The following is a 6,000-nucleotide window of genomic DNA, read 5'->3' as shown; positions in this document are numbered from 1 at the left end:
TGCTCAAGTCCTGTGTCCCAGTTTTTATTGTGAGCGTTTCTCACAATTTGGGGGCTCGTCCGGGATCCTCCGCCTGTGTGTGGGAAGGGCTCTGAGCCAAGGTGGGGAGACGCGTCCTACCCGCTTTTGGGTGGCCCGCTTGACCCAGGGCCCACCCGCCTCAGTGTCCGGAAACGACCCGAGACTTCTTGTTGGGACAGCAGTGGATCGACGCAGGGGGAAACAAAAGCAAACACCGCGGCAACCAGGCAACCTCGTGCACGGGCCAAGGTAGGAAAATTGGACTTAAGTACTGCCTTGGTGGTTGGGCATCCTCGGGAAGCTGATTGTGCGTGTGGCTGATACGAGTTGTGCGTGTGGCTGGTACGAGTGTGGAGTGCCTCTCCGCTGGGTCCGCTGTCCCGTGAGGGAGACGGCCGGAGTGCACCTCCGCTGGGTCCGTTGTCCCATGAGGGAAACGGCCGGAGTGCATCTCCGCTGGGTCCGTCCTCCCGTGAGGGAAACGGCCGGAGTGCTCTTCCGCTGGGTCCGTTCTCCCGTTAGGGAACGGCCGGAATGCACCTCCGCTGGGTCCGTTGTCCCGTGAAGGAAACGGCCGGAGTGCACCTCCGCTGGGTCCGTTCTCCTGTGAGGGAACGGCCGGAGTGCTCCTCCGCTGGGTCCGTTGTCCTGTGAGGAAATGGCCGGAGTGCACCTCCGCTGGGTCCGTTCTCCCGTGAGGGAACGGCCGGAGTGCACCTCCGCTGGGTCCATTGTCCTGTGAGGGAAGCGGCCGGAGATGAACGAAGCATCTCGGTCTGTGTGCAAGTAAGCAAGTGTGAAGTGCCCCTCTGCTGGGTCCGTTAGGTTGAGAACACAGCCGGATTCAGCCACGGGAATCAGCTGAGGATGGGAAATGGAAATTTTAGGCCTAGGGGTGGGGACCAAAAGTAAGGAAGAACAGACAATGGTAAATTATTGTTGTTTCCTTTGGCCAAAGGAACCCATTTAGGGGAAATCTGTCTCCTAGCCCCTATTTGGGTCTGATGAATGTTGGGTTTGTCAAGCCCTGGTCTTATATGTGTGTTCAGTTTTTTTTTGGATTGTTTGTTTGTTTGTTTGTTTTTGGAGAAGGAAGAGAGGGGCATCGCTGTGTGGTTGCCTCTCGCTCGTGCCCCCAGTTGGGGACCTGGCGTGTGGCCTGGTCGTGTGCCCTGACTGGGAGTTGAACCGGCGACACTTGGTTCGCGGGCTGGTGCTGGGTCCACTGGGTCACAACAGCCAGGGCCAGGCATCAGCCTTTAAGGAAGAGAGGGAATATGCTCTCTGCTGATCACCACCTACCAGCAGATCCGCAGGTCTCTTCCCTGTAAAAAAGAAAAAGAGAAGGCCTGGGACCCTCTGTCCTGTCTCCCACTGCCTTATAGCCTTGGCCAGCCGGCGGCCAACTGGGCAGAGGCACCGTGGACGGACAGTACAGACGGAAGAGGCCAGGAACACCTAGCAGATACCCCACCAGTATCCGCCCCCATGACACCTAAGGCGCTGATGGCAACTTATCTAAATTAAGAAAGGAATTGAAACAATGTAAGCAAGACCTAAAGAACTTCCCCATTCCCTCAGAGCAGCCGGTTTCCCCTTAGGGAGGTCTCCATGGGTCCAGGACATATTAGATATGTCAAATGCTCCTTCAACAAGCACTGAAGTTAGAAACTTCAAACGCAATATGAAGCGCTTGGTAAAGGACCCCCTTGGACTGGTGGAACAACTAGACCAGTTCCCCGGACCCAGCATATACATGTGGACAGAATTAATGTCTATACTAGATATCTTCAGTGGGGAAGAGAAGGGAATGATCAGACGGGCTGCTATGAGGATATGGGAAAGGGAACATCCCCCTGGTCAGGAAACTGTCCCGGCCTAACAGAAGTTTCCCAGTATAGACCCTGATTGGGATAACAGGCCGGAGGCTAGGGCTCAAATGAAAGACCTTAGGAGCTTCGTCATCAGGGAAATCAGGGAGTCCGTTCCCCATGCACAGAATGTCTCCAAGGCATTCGAAATACAGCTCCATCAGATCCCTGCAGAAGCTCAGGGACAAAATGAGGAAGTATTCTGGTCTAAATCCAGAGAATGCTGTGGGACAGGGACTCTTAAAAGTCACCATTGTAACAGAAACTGGCCAAATATTTGTAAGAAATTGCAAAAAGTAAGTGAATAGGCCAATTAAAGCAACTGAAAAACTCTTCAGGGAAGCTCAGAAAGTGTATGTTAGAAGAGAGGAGGAGAATGAGGAAGTAGCCCTCTTTAACTCTCTAAATCCGGGAGACAAAGGAACTGTTTTGGCGCCAAACTGCGCCCAGGTAAAGGCGCCTCCCATGGCACCACCCCTTCCACAGGTAGGGGCGGTTCCCGCGGCAGCATCGGAGGCTCCTGGGGCGCAGCCCCCTCTGCAGGTGAGCGTGGCTTCTGCAGTGCCCACCCGTCTGCAGATTCAAGGGACTTCCCTCTCAGCACGCCTTTTGGTTATGGCCTCTGAAGTGACTGCAAAGCCAATGACTCCACCTCTGCAGGAGGAGAAATGGGTCTCTCCCTCCAGAGCCTGCATGAAGGTTGTGATTTGGACACTAAGCCTCATAGGTATACTGCCATTTAGGGTAAGCCACGTGAGTGCTCCACCATGGTGGATAAGTCACGTGGGTTTGCCACCATCTTGTGGGTGGTACTTATGGGTGCCACTGTCTTCAAAGATGCTGCATGTAATGCTGCAGCCATCTTTGAAGTGGGCAAAATGGTGGGTTAGATATGCTCTTAAGGTGATGTGCTTTGTTTGCAAAATGGTATATGTCTAAACATTCAAGTCATTGCTGCATGACAGGTGTTTGCAAGGTCTAAGCTTCAGAAAACTGCAGAATATCTACAAATCTAGGGAAATTTTAGCTGCTAAATACTGAGTTTGGGTAGAGTCCTTCACAGTGTGGAAAAGAATTGGAAATGGGTTATGGTTAAATCTGAATGGGTAAATATATGGAAAGTTTGTGAATGTTGCAGAAAGTCTGTGGAAAGTCATAAAAATGTATAGAAAGGTTGTGAAAGTTTTTAAACCTGGGAAAAGGGAAACCTCAACTACTTGTGGTCTAATTGTATGGTTACTGTACCTCTGTATTGGCATTAAGCCATTGGGGACCTATGAAAGGTCATTTGGAATTCCCTGTATTGGTTTGGCATTTAGCTGTTGGAGACCTAGAATTCTCTGAGGCCTAGGAAGGGTCTGGAATTCTCTGTATTGGTACTGGCCATATAATCTGAAAGGAAAATTGAGGTTTCCCAGAGAAAATTTAAAAAACTTCACATGTAGGAAAGTGAACAAAAGAAAGTATAAGGCATGGAAATGCAATTTTAGGGAATATTAGAAGGACAAGAATTTTCCTTCACACTGTATATTTTTCTCCCTACCTGATCCCTCCAGAACTTGGCAATTTAAAGAAGTAAGTAATTACATTAGGTTTCTTTGCATAAAACTAAAAAGACAGTTGCTAATGGTGGTTATGTCAGCCGAGGCTTTGACTGGAATGTCATGCCTGAAGGAGGCATGCTTAGGCTAATGAAAGCCCATGAGGGAAAGGCCTAACACCTTGGCTGGTTGTGTGGTCCATGGCAATCTTTCTAGGGAAAAAAAAAAAACGAAGATTGCTTCCCTAATAAATGGCTAGGAAGAAACTTAAGGCACAATGGAAAACCCAAAGGATTTGGGAAAGCATGGGTTTTACAGGCAAGGCCAGATGGCAGGTGTGTGGCTCAGCTTCTTGCCCAGGGGGCAGACTGAAGGTCAACCTGAAGAGTCTTTGTGTGAGTTCCAGCAAAGCAGACTTAAAAAATTTATAATATCAATCGCTGCTCTTGTTGTATTTATGCAAATGAATAGGCTAAATTAACATTGGACTTAATGCAGTCCCTTTAATAACAAGGAGGGTAATCTTAAGAAGAAAAATCGTGATTTGAGGAAAATCACAATGATCAGTGGTAAACTATAAACTAGTGCAGCTGTGTCTATAAAGTTTATTTTAATTAAAAGTTTGTTTTCATTCAAAAGTTAAACCAGGTCTGTGACATTATCAATAATGCTTAATTTACAGGCAAGAAGAATGTCAAATGCCTTGCAACTGGATGTCTTCCCAATAAGACAGTCTTGCAAATTTAGAAATTGGTTTGTGAATTGTGTTGTGTGAATTAACATGTGTGTGTTCTTTCTGTTTTCATAGGATATAAGCCTATAATCTCATTACCTGAGTGATTGTCTGTACATAGAAGCCTCACTTAAGAAGCCCATCTGCACTGCCGCCCCCTGAGACTCAACAGTTTGGCTGAACTAAGTGGTTGGGTTGGCGAAGTATGGGTTGGTCAGTGGGCTTCACTTTAAACTGGTCTCTCTTTTGCTTAAAATAACTTTCACCAAGGAGCTCCTTCCCCAAACTGCCAGCCTCTCCAGTGCAACCCTCTTCTTCTGACACTGAACCAGCCACAGACCTTAAGTCAGGAACCCCATGTGGGTGCCAGAGTTTATGGCCTAAAAGCTAATGTATCTGACATAAATCCAGTAGGGTGGCTAGGTCTTCACTTAGTGACAACTACTTCTTCCCTAGAAAATCTAACTTCTCTCAGCTACACCTCAGAAAAGACTCCAGAATAATCCAGCCAAGGTAAAAGTTTTTAAGGCATTAGATCTCAGACAAACCTTAGAGATAGAGACTGGGTACGGAGACGCAAATGCTTGGGTAGAATGGGTCAAATTTGCTGTTAATTCCCTGAATAAAAGCAACTGTTATGCTTGTACCACAGGGAGACCCCAGGCACAGGTCGTACCATTTCCACTAGGCTGGGACTCTGACCCCTCGGGAATGACCTGTATGCTCGCTCTCTACCAGGATGAGAATGCATGGGGAAATGGGACTTGAAGAAGCTTGTCTCTCCTCTTCCCTCTATAAGGAGTAATGGGACTCAATCCCTCCCTTCATACTCAGTGGGGCCCATGAATGACTCTTCTTGCCTCTCTAGGTGGGAAGCGAATTCGGGTACCCCTGCAGAAGAACTCCGAACATGCACTCATACCAGAAATGCGAGCCACCTTCACAGTGGGGCCGGCGACTATATTCCCCTCCAAGTCCCCAGAGCAGATGTCTGGTGGTATTGTGGGCAAAGGAGTCTCTGGAAAATCATACCTGACAGGTGGAGTGGAACCTGTGCCCTGGTTCAATTGGCTATCCCATTTACCCTAGCATTTCCAAAACTGGTCCAGACTAGACTGCCCCTGTTAGGGAAAAGAGGTCAGTGGTGCCTGGTGGATCCTTTGATCCTCATATCTATATTGACGCAATTGGGGTCCCCAGAGGAGTTCCAAATGAGTTTAAAGCTAGAAACCAGATAGCAGCAGGGTTTGAGTCAGTGCTTTTCTGGTGGTCAACCGTTAATAAAAATGTTGATTGGATAAACTATATTTATTATAACCAGCAGAGGTTTATCAATTATAGTAGGAATACCATAGAAGGAATCGCTCAATAATTAGATGCCACCAGTCGAGTGGCTTGGGAAAACAGGATGGCACTGGATATGATGTTGGCAGAAAAGGGAGGTGTATGTGTAATGCTCAGGGGGCAGTGTTGCACCTTTATCCCTAATAATACTGCCCCTGATGGATCTATCACTAAGGCTCTGCAGGGACTAACTACCTTAGCAAATGAGCTGGCGGAAAACTCGGGTATTGACAATCCCATAACAGGATGGTTAGAAAACTGGTTTGGCAACTGGAAAGGAATAATCTCATCAGCTCTGGTATCCCTCATAGTGGTAACAGGTGTCCTCACAGCTTTAGGCTGCTGTATTCCATGCATCAGAGGTTTAGTTCAAAGACTAATTGAGACTGCACTAACTAAACAGATGCAGCAACTTTTCATAATCTCCTCCTCCGAGAGACCAAAGGGAATCCTAACCATGAGGAAGAAAGTCAAGAAATCCTCCTTAAAT

The sequence above is a fragment of the Furipterus horrens genome, unplaced genomic scaffold, assembly GCF_987537825.1.
Source record: "Furipterus horrens unplaced genomic scaffold, mFurHor1.1.pri manual_scaffold_7, whole genome shotgun sequence".
NCBI lineage: Eukaryota > Metazoa > Chordata > Mammalia > Chiroptera > Furipteridae > Furipterus > Furipterus horrens.
The sequence above is the reverse complement of the archived record's forward strand: the minus strand, read 5'-3'. Positions refer to the sequence as shown.